This window comes from Humulus lupulus, chromosome 3 (genome assembly GCF_963169125.1).
Source record: "Humulus lupulus chromosome 3, drHumLupu1.1, whole genome shotgun sequence".
NCBI lineage: Eukaryota > Viridiplantae > Streptophyta > Magnoliopsida > Rosales > Cannabaceae > Humulus > Humulus lupulus.
In genome coordinates, this window is record NC_084795.1 from 94,381,579 (window position 1) to 94,390,811 (window position 9,233).

Consider the following 9,233-nt stretch of genomic DNA (forward strand, 5'->3'; position numbering starts at 1 on the left):
AAGATTAAATTGAAGGTAATAAAAATTTGACTACAAAAAAAAAATATCTTATTTATATTATTAGTTAAATTATTTGAAAAATATAATTAATTTTTTTAATTCATAATTAATAAAATTTAACATTAACAAATAAAATTATCACTAAATATTTTTATTAAGAAGACTATTATTAAAGATTAACACAATGTCACATCAATTAATAAAAGAACTAATTTATTTTATAATCAATATATAATTAAACTTTAACAAATAAAATAAGTAACAAAATTAAACTATAGGTAGTAAATTTGGATTATCAAAATAATAATAAATTTGTTTTGCTTTTCTTTGATAATAAGACTTTTTTTTATAACTAATTCATAAATGTCATAAAACTAAATAAATCATAAGACCATTTTTTATTTGTCTTGATTTTCTTTGGTAGAAAAATTTTATTACCAAAGATATAATAGAACGGCTATTATCACATATTGATCATTTTTTAATTATTTGTAATCACTAAATACCTTAGACCCATTCGGAGAGGCTGAGTCAGTATACCTTTCCGACTTATCCATGACTTTTTATCTGCATGGATAGTTTGAGTATGTACTCTTAATATGAAACAATATTAATAATGATTTATTGGTGTATCGTAGATGTTGATCGATAAGAGTTTGACGTTTTTGAGAAATCGTAATAGTGATGAGTATTGGAACGGTCTCCAAGTCTTTATGAATTTGACAAAGCAACACAAAGACTGTGATTGAAATATTAGATATCCATGTCTGAAATGCCTAAACTCGAGGTTCCATTGCCCGGATACGATAGAGGGACATATCTTTCGATGAGGTTTTCAAGAAAGTTATCAACAGTGGATTTTCCATGGAGAGTTGGACGAAGATGTTGTCGATGAGTTAGTCGAGGATAATGAAGATGCAGATAAGATGATCAACGTCATTGACGATTTCATCTTATCGGGAAATACAAAGGAAGCAGATGAGGCGAATGGTAGTCGAATGGGTCAGTAATACGATGAGATGTTCGACGAGATTGAAGCCGAGTTGTATCCGGGTTGCGATTGGATATCTTCCCTTAACTTTTTGGCAAAGTTGATGCACTTGATGTTAGGAAAACTTATACATGATTTTATTTTATTTTCATGTAGATCTAATATTAAACAAATTAATATGAGATAACCTACAACATGTTTCTAAAATTGAATTCAAAGAGAAACAAAGATAAGAATACTTACAGTATACGCAGCGGAATGAATGAGTCCTTCCTTCAGTTTCTCTAACTCTTGTATCCTTTCTGTCGCAGAGTATTATCAAGAAACTGAACCGTTCTTCTAATTTCTTCACAACCTTCCAATGTATCCTTAAAATCACCTAGACTAGTGTGGGCAATTCACAACACATGAGATACATACAGAGAGAGGAAGGGAAAAGAATAAAGAGTCTTAGAAAAGGACTTGTGTTTAGAGAAAATCTAAAACCTATCAGAAAATCTGACTTGTGACTTGTCAAACTTGTGTTTTGATTTCTCTCTAAGCACTCATTTTATAGACTCAATTAGGTCATTTAATTTAATTAAAAAAATTAATAAAATAATAGCCAATTAACAGCCCTAGGTCGAAATTATCATGGGTTTTAGGCCTGTGAAATTTCTCATTTGATTATAAGCTCATTGGACTTAAAATCAAGGCATGTATTATTTTCTATTGATTTAATTAATTAAATAATTATTTAAATCCTTTATCAAATTAATTATTTATAATTTGAACATTGATTTAAACTTATTTATTAATTTAGATACCAATTTATCTTAATTAACAAATCTGCCCTAATTTTTCTTTTCCTCTTTAAATTACATAACTCTGTGAAACTATCCAAAATTAACCTGGTCAACTTTGATAATTCTGATTGATAATCAAATCAATTAATTGAGACTATCTAGATAACTTTATCCAAGGTAGAATGGGGACCATGGTCCTATGAAATCAAGCTCCAATAAGTTATCAAAAATCTAACAAATAAATTTACTAACTTATTAATTCCTCGTGACTCCACTATAGACTCGAAATTGCACTCTTGAATTCATAGAACGCTCTATAACAAATATAGACACGCTATTAATTATCCATTGTTACAACCACAATTGTCACTCAATCCTCTATAGACGGTCTACAATGAGATGGGACTAAAATACCGTGTTACCCCTCATTGTATTTTATCCTTAAAACGCTTAGTTCCTTGTAAATGATATTTGAGTAAACTAATTTAATTACTGAAATGAGATCTCTATCATTTAACACCTTGAACAACACTAAAAAGAAACCATCATTTCACTTCTTCATCAGAAGCTATAGATGTTCATTTCTATGATTAACACTCCCACTCAATTATACTACCGAGTTCCCAAGATGTAAGTATAGGCTAGTCCGTAGGGTAAGCTGGTAACGAACAAGTCAAAGAACTCAAATAATACAATCAGTTAGAATACTAATCACTCAAAATTGAGATTGAATTGACCTATGACCAACTATATGATATGACTAGAATAGATAATAACGGTATGTTTACTTATCTTATCAATTGTCAATATCGGTCCAATCCAATGTAATAAATACATCTGATCTTATCTACTTTGCTAATGTTCTGGAAAGAATATAACACTGTAATGTGTAAGTAGATCATATCGTAGATTGGCAAATCGGTGTAAATCTTGTGCACTGACTAATCTTAGGACTAACTTATTTTGAACATATAATCATATTTATATTCAACTGTGATTACGTCACTATAAATAAGATTAGCTATATGCTTGGGATTTAATAGAATTTTATATTAAACAAATAATCATGAAAATAAAACATGTGAGCAAAGTGATTGACCGAGTCAAAAAATTATTTCTATTCTTTTATGGATAATAAATGATATTACAAAGAATTTGGGTTTTAGTTAGGGCATAAAACCCCAACAAACTCCCACTTGCACTAATTGAAACTAATGCATTAATTCTACTAATCACATTTCATTGATATGCTTATCAAATGTAGCTTCTGGTAGTGTCTTTGTAAACAGATTTGCAAGATTGTCTTTAGTTGCAATCTTCATAACCTTCACATCTCCCCTGGCCACATATTCTCGAATAATGTGATACTTCCTTTCTATATGCTTACTCCTCTTGTGACTTTGAGGTTCTTTCGAGTTGGCTATCGCTCCTGTATTGTCACAAAACAACACAAGCAGTTTATCCATTTATGGAATAACACCAAGATACGAATAAAACTTCTTTAGCCAGAATATTTCCTTAGCTGCTTCTGACATGACGATGTACTCAGCCTCCATGGTGGAATCTGAGATTGCAAACTGATTTACGCTTCTCTAAATCACATCTCCACCCCCAAGAGTAAACACCATTCCAGAAGTAGACTTCATGTCATCGACATCAGTCTAAAAATCTAAATCGGTGTAGCCTACAGGGTTCAGAACACCACCCTTGTAGACTAACATATAATCCCTAGTTCACCTTAAATACTTCATGATATGCTTAACTGTTATCCAATGTTCTGGTCCTGGGTTTGACTTATACCTGCTCACTACTCCCACTGCATAGCAGATATCTGGTCTAGTACACAACATGGCATACATCAGACTTCCAATTGCAGATGCGTAAGGAACTTTTCTCATTGCATCTTCCTCTTCAGGAGTCTGGGGAGACTGTTCCTTTGAAAGATGAATTCCATGGCGGGATGGTAAACGCCCTTTCTTGGAATTTGTCATTGAGAAACGTTCAAGCACTTTATCTATGTAAGCTACTTGAGATAGAGTTAAGAGTCTGTTCTTTCTATCCCTGATGATCTGGATACCTAGAACATAACCTGCTTCACCCAAATCCTTCATCTGGAATTGAGTGCTCAGCCAATTCTTCACATCTGATAATTTCTTAACATTGTTTCCAATGAGTAAGATATCATCTACATAAAGAACTAAGAGTAGCACTATTTGATTTGCCTTCAGTTGGTAAACACAGGGCTCATCAATATTTTGTTCAAAGCCATAGGTTTTGATTATTTCATCAAACCTAAGATTCCAGGAACGAGAAGCTTGCTTAAATCCATAGATGGACCTATTCAACTTGCAAACTTTTCCTTCTTGTCCAGCTACTTTAAATCCTTCTGGTTGATCCATATAAATGACTTCGTCAAGCTTTCCATTAAGAAAAGTTGTCTTGATGTCCATTTGCCAGATCTCATAGTCGAGAGCGGCTACTATGGATAAGAGGATGCGAATGGATTTGAGCATGGCTACCGGACTAAAAGTTTCCTCATAGTCCACGCCTTCTCTTTGGGTATAACCCTTTGCCACTAATCGAGCTTTATAAGTCTCGATATTTCCATCAACACCTCGTTTCTTCTTGTAGATCCACTTGCACCCAATGGCCCTAAAGTCGCTAGGTGCTTCTACAAGATCCCATACAAAATTTGAGTACATGGACTCCATTTCTTGTTTCATGGCTTCGAGCCATAGTTCATTTTCAGGGCTAGCCATTGCCTGTTTGAAAGACATCGGATCATCATCACTAGTGTCACCAACAACCATATTGGTGTCACCGTCCAAACCATAGCGAACTGAGTTTCTAGAAACCCTCCCACTACGACGAGGCTCTGTGACTGTTTGCTCAGGAACAATGGTACTTTCTTCATTTAAATCGACTTGGGTCGGTTGGATATGAAGAGTGGGAATTTCATCATCAACTTGCGTTGATGACGATGAAATATTGGTTGGAGTCAATTTTTTAACCATCTCCTCTAAAAATACTTTGCTGCGAGGTTTGAAGTTTTGGACATAGTCATTTTCTAGAAAAGTAGCATTCGTAGAAGTAAACACTTTCTTTTTTGAATGACTATAGAAAATTCTACCCCGAGTACCTTTAGGATAGCCAACAAACATGAAAACTTCAGTTCGCGGTTCTACCTTTCCCTCCTTTTTCCTCAGGACGTGAGCGGGACACCCCCAGATTCTATAATGGCGTAAACTAGGTTCACGACCATTCTAGCGTTCTAAAGGTGTTTTGGGGATTGATTTAGACGGCACGACATTGAGAATGTCGTTCGCGGTTTCAATTGCATGTCCCCAAAACAAAGTTGGTAGAGTTGAGTAACTAAGCATGCATCTAACCATTTCCAATAAAGTTCTGTTCTGGCGTTCCGCTACACCATTTTGTTGCGGAGTACCTGGGGCAGTAAGTTGTGATAAAATCCCAATTTCAATTAAATGATCTTGGAACTGCATATCCAAATATTCTCCACCCCTATCAGATCGCAAGATCTTTAACGTTTTACCTAATTGGTTCTGAGCCATTACTAGGAATTCTTGAAACTTTGAAAATGTTTCCGATTTCCTATGCATTAGGTAAAGACATGAGTATCTAGAGTAATCGTCAATAAAAGTGATGAAATACTCAAAACCACCCCTGACTTGTACATTCAAAGGTCCACAAACATCTGAATGCATAAGACCAAGTGGTTCTTTGGCTCTATTACCCTTTGCAGAGAATGGACGCTTGGTCAGTTTTCCTTCTAGACAAGATTTACAGACAGGTGATCTAAGGTGAGTTCCCTCAAAGGTCTGTTATATTATTTTAAATAATATAATGTTAGATTAAATAATGTGACATAATGTGATTTTTCACACAAATGTGATTTGTCACACCTTGTAACATATTATTGAGAGTCACAAAAATTGGACACATGTGTGTGGCAAATATGACATATTTTGGAGTTACAAAAAAAATAAAATTGTAACTCCCAAATATTACCCAATAATATGTAGATTTAATATTACACATTTTGATTTGAATTTCTCAAAAGCCATAAGAGATATGGCTGTTGGAGATGTGATTTTAACTCCCATAACGTGTATGGAAGTTACAAAATCAAGTGGGAATGAATTTGGAACATTTTGGAAAATTTGGAAGATTGGTTGCTGAAAAAACGACTTAGGCCGCTGCCTATGTTTTTCAGGCCACGGCCCAAGAGGTAGAAAACATCGTAGGCTGTGGCCCATGTTTTTCAGGCTGCGACCTGAGCGGCTGACAGCATTTTCCAAACTTCGGTTTTATCCAATTTTTAACGTTTCCAACAGCCAAATAACTCCCAAATCTCTATTTTAATTTCATAAACATCAAATTAATCATTGGTAACAGCCATGGGGGTTGGTGGAATTTGAAATTCAAAGGGTGTCTCAAAACTCTATAAATAGGAGCCTAATGCTCACTTGTAAGACATAATTTTTCTATCCATTAGAGCACTTGGATAGAAACACATTGATGCTTGATAATTCCATAAAGCATTTCCAATATCTAAGAGAGATCCCTTAGTGCTTGAGTTAGGGGGAAATAAGCTTTTGGACAAAGGTGTTGAACATTATTCAAGTTGGTGATCCCCATTACTCTACACTTTGGTTGTGTAAGAGTTTGTGTTTTCATTATTTTGTTCTTCTTATTTACTTGTATTATTATAGTATTGAGTTTGTAATCCTCTTCTTCTATTTTCTATTTACATATTTATTTGTATTCTTTGTTTTAGAGTTTTAGTTCCTATAATTATCTTCTTTTCTCTTAATTCTACATTTACTTGTATTGTTGGTCATTGAGTTGTAAACTTATTTATCTATCATCTTGTCCATTGTATTTTTGCATAGAGTTGTAATATTTCTTACCATTTCCATTGAAATAAAATATATTCTCTAACAATCAAAAGCTTATTTTCCTTTTTTCAATGGAAGGTGAGACCATCAAGATCATGAACCAAGACCTAGTGAGGTTGGATAGGTTTGATGGATCCAATTTCACTAGGTGGCAAGACAAGGTGAAATTCCTTTTGACAACACTCAAGATAGCCTACATCCTTGAGTCATCCTTGGCACCTCTAGCCGAGCCATTCGACAAAGACACTCCCGAGGAGGTGAAGAAAAGAAGGAAGAGAGAAGAGGACAACCTTCTTTATAGGGGTCATATCCTTAATGCCCTATCTGATAGGCTATATGACCTCTATACCAACACCAAATCTGCGAAGGAGATTTGGGATGCCTTGGAGAGTAAGTACAAGGCCGAGGAAGAAGGTACAAGAAAGTTCTTAATTTCTCAATATTTTGAGTTTTCTTTCATTGATGGGAAAACTCTTTTACCTCAAATTCATGAGTTACAAGTGATTGTGAACAAGTTGAAAGTTCTCAAGATTGAGCTTCCCGAGGCCTTTCAAGTTGGTGCAATAATGGAAAAATTACCACCAACTTGGAGGAGCTATAGGAAAAGAATCCTCCATAAGAATAAGGATGACACTTTGGAAGAGATTCAAAAACACATTAGAATTGAAGAGGAATCGAGAATAAGAGACAAGGGTGTAAATGAGTCTAAAGATGAGACTTCCAAGGCCAATGCGGTTTCACACAAGCATCCCAAGGGCAATAACAATAAAAACGGTAGTGGGAACCCTTTAGGCCCAAAGAAAGATCATGGACAATTCAAAGACGTGAGAGGTCATTGTTTTGTTTGTGGAAAATCCGAGCACTATGCTAGAGTATGTAGGTACCGAAAGGACCCACATGAGAATAAGGTGAATGCTATAGAAAAGGAAGAAGTGATCCTAGCATGATTACCATGTTTATGTGCCTTGTTGGAAAATCATTATTTTGTAATAAAGCTTGTACTCTTGAAAGCTATCAATAAAATTAAAGTATTATTCTATGATAATTCTTTATTTTTCTAGGAGACATTTGTGTGAGATATTAAAAAAGTTTCAAAATGAACTTGTTAAAATAATAGGTAAGAGTGTAGACCTATTATTTCATAATGTGATTATTTGTTTGAGAAATTCTCACATTACATTTGTGTTCACATTTTTATTTTGTGAAATACATAAAAGAAAGAAACTAAGTAAAATTTTCATTGAAAGAAGTGTGCCTTGCTTTAGAAAGTAAATAAATCAAGATAAACATTGAGGTTTTATCTTGAGAGTTTATCATATTGGTTAACGGACTCATGATGAACTTTGATAATTATAAGTCTAGATTTATCTTAGAGGATAAATGACTTAATAGAAATGAAGAGATTTCTATTTTAAAGTGATTATCACTATGTGAGAAATGTGGGGGGTGATTCTCCAAAAGCTAGTCAATTTTGTTGATAATAATTGATTAATTTGGTCATCCTATCAAATCACATTGGCTATATGTGTATAGAATGAACAAATCTAGATATCTTTGGTGTCTAAAGTTATTGTTTTGTGATATTTTGATTCAAGAAGGAATCAATTTAAAACATAAAGGAGAATTTTAGAAACAAAGAGGTTCCTAGAATTAATATTCAAGGAAAATGTTTATCTTGGATATTGAAGTATAAAATAGTGGGGGTGTTGACTATGGTCAAAATCACTATTTTAAAGAGGTAACTATTTTAATCAAACTATAGCTAGCAACAAAGTTTGAAGAAAATAATGAGAGTGTCTAAGTATGCATACATGAGAAAATGATTCAAATGGAATCATTTCTACATCTCAAGGGATGGGACTTAGACTCCCTAAAGAGATTCACGGTTGATGGTAACCTATCTTAATACTAGTAACCAAACTAGTATTAGGTTCAATAGGTAATAACAAGTCAATCAAGTGAATAGTAGTAGTACTCAAATATTGTCCCATCTGAGATATGAGTACTAGTGTGTTACCAAAATGAGGGTTAAAACCGAAATGTTTTTTTTAATAGAACTCAATCTTAAAAAGACAAGTATTTTAGGGTAACAAAATATTGTAAGAGTTCTACCTATATAGACCTAAGGGGTGCTGCCCCTCATGATAATTGGGAGTCATTCTCAAGAAAAGTCTATGAATGGAATGTGCACATGGCCATTAACGGTACAAAAGCGAGACATTGAGGTCTCAAGTGAACATAGCAAATGTGTGTGTTATCACCGATTTGTTATCAAGGGATAGTGGTTCAATGCTTCGGCAACCAAAATTTCAACAAACTTTGTGGTAATTACACTAAGGTAAAATTCAAGTCGAAAGACATTTTACTTTACGCACCAATGCAAAGGTTTCTATAGAGAGTCATTATTTAATCAAGTGGGGGAATATTATATTTTAATATAATGTTTTGATTGATTAAATAAGTGTTACAAAAATTGACTATTTAATCTAAGTGGGGGAATGTTATATTATTTTAAATAATATAATGTTAGATTAAATA